This window comes from Varanus komodoensis, unplaced genomic scaffold, assembly GCF_004798865.1.
Source record: "Varanus komodoensis strain SLA01 unplaced genomic scaffold, ASM479886v1 scaffold11, whole genome shotgun sequence".
Taxonomy (NCBI): Eukaryota; Metazoa; Chordata; class Lepidosauria; order Squamata; family Varanidae; genus Varanus; species Varanus komodoensis.
In genome coordinates, this window is record NW_025335317.1 from 9788951 (window position 1) to 9794950 (window position 6000).

Genomic DNA, 6000 nt, shown 5'->3' on the forward strand with positions numbered 1-6000 from the left:
AACAAGAACCAAACAAAAACATCATGTGCTCCCCAACCTCATAATGAAATTGAAAATGATCACAGAAAGAGGCCACATTTCCCCATAATCTGTGCATCATTTTAACAGGGTAATCCTATATTTTGTTTTTAGCTACAGTGTTGCTGTCATACATGCCAAAGGATTAAACTAACACAAATAGAAATAATCCTCCATCCTATCTTCCAAAAATGAGCACTTAAAGATCAATGCTTTATCTATTCAGTAGCCTCCTTCAACAGCGAATCAACAGCAGTGACTCCTTTTAGTTGTTAGGCCAAAGCTGGGGATATAAAGGCATAAATGTCTCACAAACTAAGCAAAAGGCGCACTGGTGGCTGCTTTGCACATGAGTTCTGATAGAGCTGAGGTGTTTGAATGATGCACCTGTTCCCTCATGGGATGTGAGTGGGATCCAGATACAGGTTCAAATGGAAAGGGGTCTATGGGGTGGGGGACGGAGTCCTAGCAGGAAAGGCCGAAAGAGCTGCATATGTTGAACCTGAGGAAGAGAAGATTAAGGGGAGCCATGACAGCTGTTCTCGAATATCCACCAGGCGGTCACACACAAGGTGGCGTAGACTTGTTTTCATCTGCTCCAGAGGGCAAGGCTAGAAGCTGTGGGTGGAAGCTGCAAGGAAGCGGATTTCAGCTGTATGAGTTATCTTGCATCTCCAGGACCAAATATAATTTTGGAGGAACCATTGGGGGTTGCAACTGTAGAAAGAAAGTCAAAGGAGAGGCATTTTAACCTCCTAGAATATGGACCAATATGCCAAAGTCAGGACACCACCAAAGACTTGGCCCGGTGCAAAGTGGAGGGTGCCAGGGGAAGGGGAGCCCAGGGAGCTGCATCAGGGCCCCAGGTGTGCTGGATTTGGCCCGCAGGGCTGCCGTTTGACACCCCAGAATTAGAATAAACTTCTGCACATGATCAGCTGTTTGACAGCCTTGAAGGGTGGGGGCTTGCCTGTTGCATGCTGGGGAAAAAGGGAACGTTGTGGGAAAATACTGATGGGCAGGTAGGTGATGGGCAGGTTCATCTGATAACTGGGCAGGGCCAGTGGATGCAACGTGGTATCCACAAAGAAGACAAGTTGCTCTGAGCCTGAGGAGCCAAGCCAAAGTCAAAGGTTTACAGGGCTGAGGAACACCCTTGTATCACTTAAGAAACATTGAATTAGTAGTAGTATCTCCATCCAACCAGCAAGCCAGCCCCTCTTTTTTTGTGAGATGCTGTGATGATGAAAGGAAGCCTGGTATCCTCCAGATGTTTGAGACTCCGACTCCCAGGATCTTGACCATTGACCATGTTGACAGGGGCAGAGGAGATCTATCGTCCCAAACATCTTGGGACCACCCCACTGGGAAACTCAGGCAGAGTAAAAGCACTGAAGCCTTTTATTAATTAGCTGCTCCTAGTTTTGGAAGTCATTCTGCAGTCAAGATTTCCCTGTGTTTCTCACTCAGATTTTGATCTTGGATATTCTGAAGCTATTTCCAGCTTAGGGTGATTCTTAGAAATACACCACGGATACATTCACAGAACATTTGGTGGGTGAAAAAAGGTACATTTAGGGGAACTTAGTCTCTAGTGTGGGTGTGTGTTGTTCTTCAGATGGTCCTGTGTATTACTGTATTTAATACAAATCCTTTAATTCAGTATTCTGCTGAGTTTGGCCCTGGACATTTGCCTTGAGCTCCTGCCCTGACAACTTCATCACATGATTCTTCCCACTTTTAATTGTCTTCTTTCTTGCTATTAAGTACATTTGAATGCCCTTCGAGAAGAAATTCTGTTTGGTTGTTCCGCTGTATGACACCTCCTAAAGGTAGCAAACAGGGAAGGAGTTAAGAACTGTCTCTTTCCTTTCCTTTCCTTTCCTTTCTGTTGTTGTTGCTGTTGCAGTTTTGCTGCTTTTCAGGCCCTGACACTCCATCTGTTCCAGGCTAAGTCCATAATTCTTCCCAGCATTCTCTAGGGAAGGCAGTACAATACCCTGGAATTTTAACAATCCTAAACAGATTGGGGACCACATATGGGACAAAATGATTAGATGCTAAGACACCCAATCACATTTGCTGTCTCAACCCTATATTTAAGCATGAGGTCTCAGCCACTCTCTGGCGCTATGAATATTTTATATAGCGTGGAGGTTAGATGGATGGTGTGTGTGTGTGTGTGTGTGTGTGTCTGTCTGTCTGTCCGTCCTTTCTTCCTTCTGTTCTGTTTTGCTTTCCCTACCAAGGCTATATAAATAATAGCATTTGATTGCAGGAATTTAATGCATATGTTAGCCTTACTTGTAACAGATGCTGATGATTTTGCCACCTATTATAATTGCAAGCCGTGCACTGCTGCTCTCCTGGTTTAATTGCACCAAAAGGAAGGAAACCATCAGGCCTGCTTTGCAGTTGCCAGGCTGACACGGTTTAAGTGTCTGAGCAATGGCCACGCCAAGAAACTGAAACTTCATCACCGGAAAGAAAGACCTCATTAGCCACCCTGATGTAAACATTAAGAAGTGAGGAAACAGATGAGTGAGGGGCTGCGTTTACACTCTAAGCTCTGACAGTCAACTTTTCTTTGCTGCTGCTCACGCATTTCATGCTATGCATCCCAGCGTGCTCCTTCAACTGATTTGCAAAAAGCAAAGGCGAAGTGGGACTGAAACACCCATTCACAGCTAAAGGCACGCCTGTATCTTGTTCAGATGGCCAAGGTCTTGAGAAAGCATCTTAAAAACATGTGTGGACTTCCACCCCAACCTTGCTCCCAACCCCTCTGTGCTCAAGAACTTTTGATCCAACTGGCATAGCAGTGGTCAGGGACCATGGGAATGGTAGTCCAACAATACCGAGAGGGCCACAGCTTTCCCCAGGCACTGGCCTAAAGCAAATTCTCAGGCAAAGTTTCCAGATTCCGCCCAACCGAAAGCTCTATAGGAAAACCTATGGAAAGTTAAAGGGATTCTAAGAAGGAGTGATAAGTGGCTTGCATTTAAACTGACATGTGGCTGACATGTGACAAGAGTCCCCATGGAGAGATTAACCCGCAGTGACTTGCTGATGCATGAGCAGCGGGTTCCTGTGTATGTGTTCGCCACTTTGCCAAGCAGAGGGTTCACTTGAGAAGGACTTCTCTGCAAAGCTGAAAGACTTCTTGCAGGGTTTGAACACTGTGCAAACCCAAGCACGTTAGACCGCAAAGCTGACGTTGCAATGCTTCCGATAAGGAATTTGATATAGGTCATTTGGGAAGAAGTCACCTGTGCTTGAGAACACTTTGGACAAGTTGCTCTCCAAGCATCAAGCTGGAAAGAGGTCCTGTTTGAATGAGGGACATGATATTGAGTGAGCGTAACCTTTAATCACATGGCGACAAGAGAGGAACAGGGAGTATCTCGGGGGAAATCAGATGAATGGGCTATCACAGACGTACTATTTCTCCTCTCCCCAGTGTATCCGTCAAAGGAAAGCGTGTGTTGAGAAACTGTAGCCATATGGTGTCTGCCACCTTGGAGAATTCAGGAAATATCTGGATCTGGTCAAGGTTCGGGCTCAAGAAAATGTGAATTGCATCGTTTATTTGAAGCAAGAGTGGAAATCCATGATTCAGATTTCACCTTGGCCATGAACTCTAAGCAAATCACTCTCTTTCTTACTCTCAATTTCTCTTATTTATAATATACTCCAGACCTACTTTACAAGGCTGCTGTGAAGCGCACAGTGTGAGTGAAACAATTGAGAAATTAGGCAATGTTTCTAAAATGCCAGGGGTTACATGTTATTGTGTGTGTGTGTGTGTGTGTGTGTGTGTGTGTATAATATATACATATATGTATATATTCTGGCTATATGGTTACATATAGCCAGAAGTGCTACATTGCTTACAAATAAGATATACATTTTTCTACTGATGATAGAAAAAAGGGTGATTATAAGTCATTCGACACCCCTCATGATGCTGATGCGTGCCTTTGAGAAGGACAAGAAACCAGAAAGTAAAGCGTTACTAAGACTTGAGCCAAAGTAGCTGCTATGAATCTTCCTCCTATAACATTTTAACATTTTAAAATGGCATGATTTATTTATTAGATTTATATCCCACTTTTTTCCTATAGAACTCAAAGCAGCTTACAGCATTCTTCTCCTCTGCTCTCAGTTTTATCCTCGCAACAACAACCCTGTGAGGTAGATGCCCATCCTAGAGAAATAACAAGAACAACATTTCTATGGGGAGCCAAGTTGCTTATGATCACAGAAAAATAATTTCCAGTCAATTTGTCCCAGATATATCCAAAACCTCCCTCAGTAATTCTTGCTTGTTTTGTCCAAATTCTGTGAATTTCCCTCAACAAGAAGTACTTCTCAACAAGAAGTGAAGAAGTACTTTTCTCTAGGTTGAATTGCTGCCAGCCACTGCCACTTACTGACCCCACATTTTAGGTGTTATGGGAGAGAAGAAAGATTTTTCAAGCTATGAGCTGGGCTGCTGGCTAAAAGACTGAACTGTTGTTCAGGAAGTTTTCGATCCAAACTCTGCAGCATCCTCAAACTCAAGAAGTGGCTTCAGATGACCTACTCTTGATGAGCATCAATTTGCCACGTGGAGATGATAAAAATGACAGTGGCCACATATTTCCTTTACACCATGCATTATTTTAAAAATCTCTCCCTTCTCCCAAGCCTGGCACATTTGTACAACTAAAATATAGGACAAATATAGAACATAGGCCTTCCCCATGGAGTTGGTAGGGAAACGTTGGTAGTTGTAGGGTTCTTTTTCTTTAAACATGCATAGGATGGTGTCTTAAAAAGCCCCATGGAATCCCCTTGATCATTTTTGTTGACCTTTTCTGAAGCTTCTGCAATATCCTTTTTGGGGACATTTTGCGCAAATCCCATGGCTCCCCACAAAACTCTGTCAGGGCAGTGCAAAGCATGAGTGTGATCTTTTCCAGGAAGATTAGAAACTTTTGCTGCAGCTCAGCCACACAACCAAACGTAAGCAATGCTGAGAGTACCTAGATCAGAGGTGGCTGATGCTCTGTGGCAGTGATGCTCTGTGGCAGGAACTCTGCACACGGTTCCTTGTTTTCCCTCTTTCTTAGGTTGCCGGTTCGAATCTGCACAATGGGGTGAGTTCCTGTTGCTCCGTCCCAGCTCCTGCCAACCCTGCAGTTCGAAAGCATGCAAATGCAAGTAGGTAAAAAGGTACCACTTTGGTGGGAAGGTAACAGCATTCTGTGCGCTTTCGTGTTTAGTCATGCCGGCCACATGACCACGGAGACTGTCTGTGGACAAGCACTGGCTCCCTCAGTTAGGAAACAGAGATGAGTACCATCCCCTAGAGCAGGGGTGGGCAATTAATTTTCCTATGGGGCCACATGAGAAGCATAACAGTTGTTAAGGGCCGGACCAAGACACTTACAGCTCTGCTCAATACAGATCTCTATAAAAACAGTAAATGAAACATTACAATGATACAATGAAAATGTGGAGCACAGAACAACACTATTTAATGAATATTCACAAAAATATTAACATTAACATTACATGAAAAGCAATAAATTCAATTCCATTTTATTTATATAGCGCACATTTACAACATATGTAATCTCCCAGCGCTTAACATAGTAAGGTACAGACCTTACGAATTATAACAGAACAGAGAAACAGAAAACTCAACAATCCAAGTTACCTTTGGATTCCCTATAAATGCATCCAGCTTTGTTTGTTTGCATTACCTCAAGTTCTTTTCTTTTCTTTTTTTTGTTCAGTGAGAGAAATCTAGTCTGTTTTGGGCTTGAATGACGATATATATTTGCATTGACTTTTAATTTGCCAGTGACCTCATGCGGGCCAGTCAGGGTCAGCCATCGGGCCGGATGTGGCCCGCAGGCTGTACAGTGCCCAGGTCTGCCCTAGAGTCAGGCATGACTGGACTTAAGGTCCAGGGGAAACCTTTACCTTTTACAG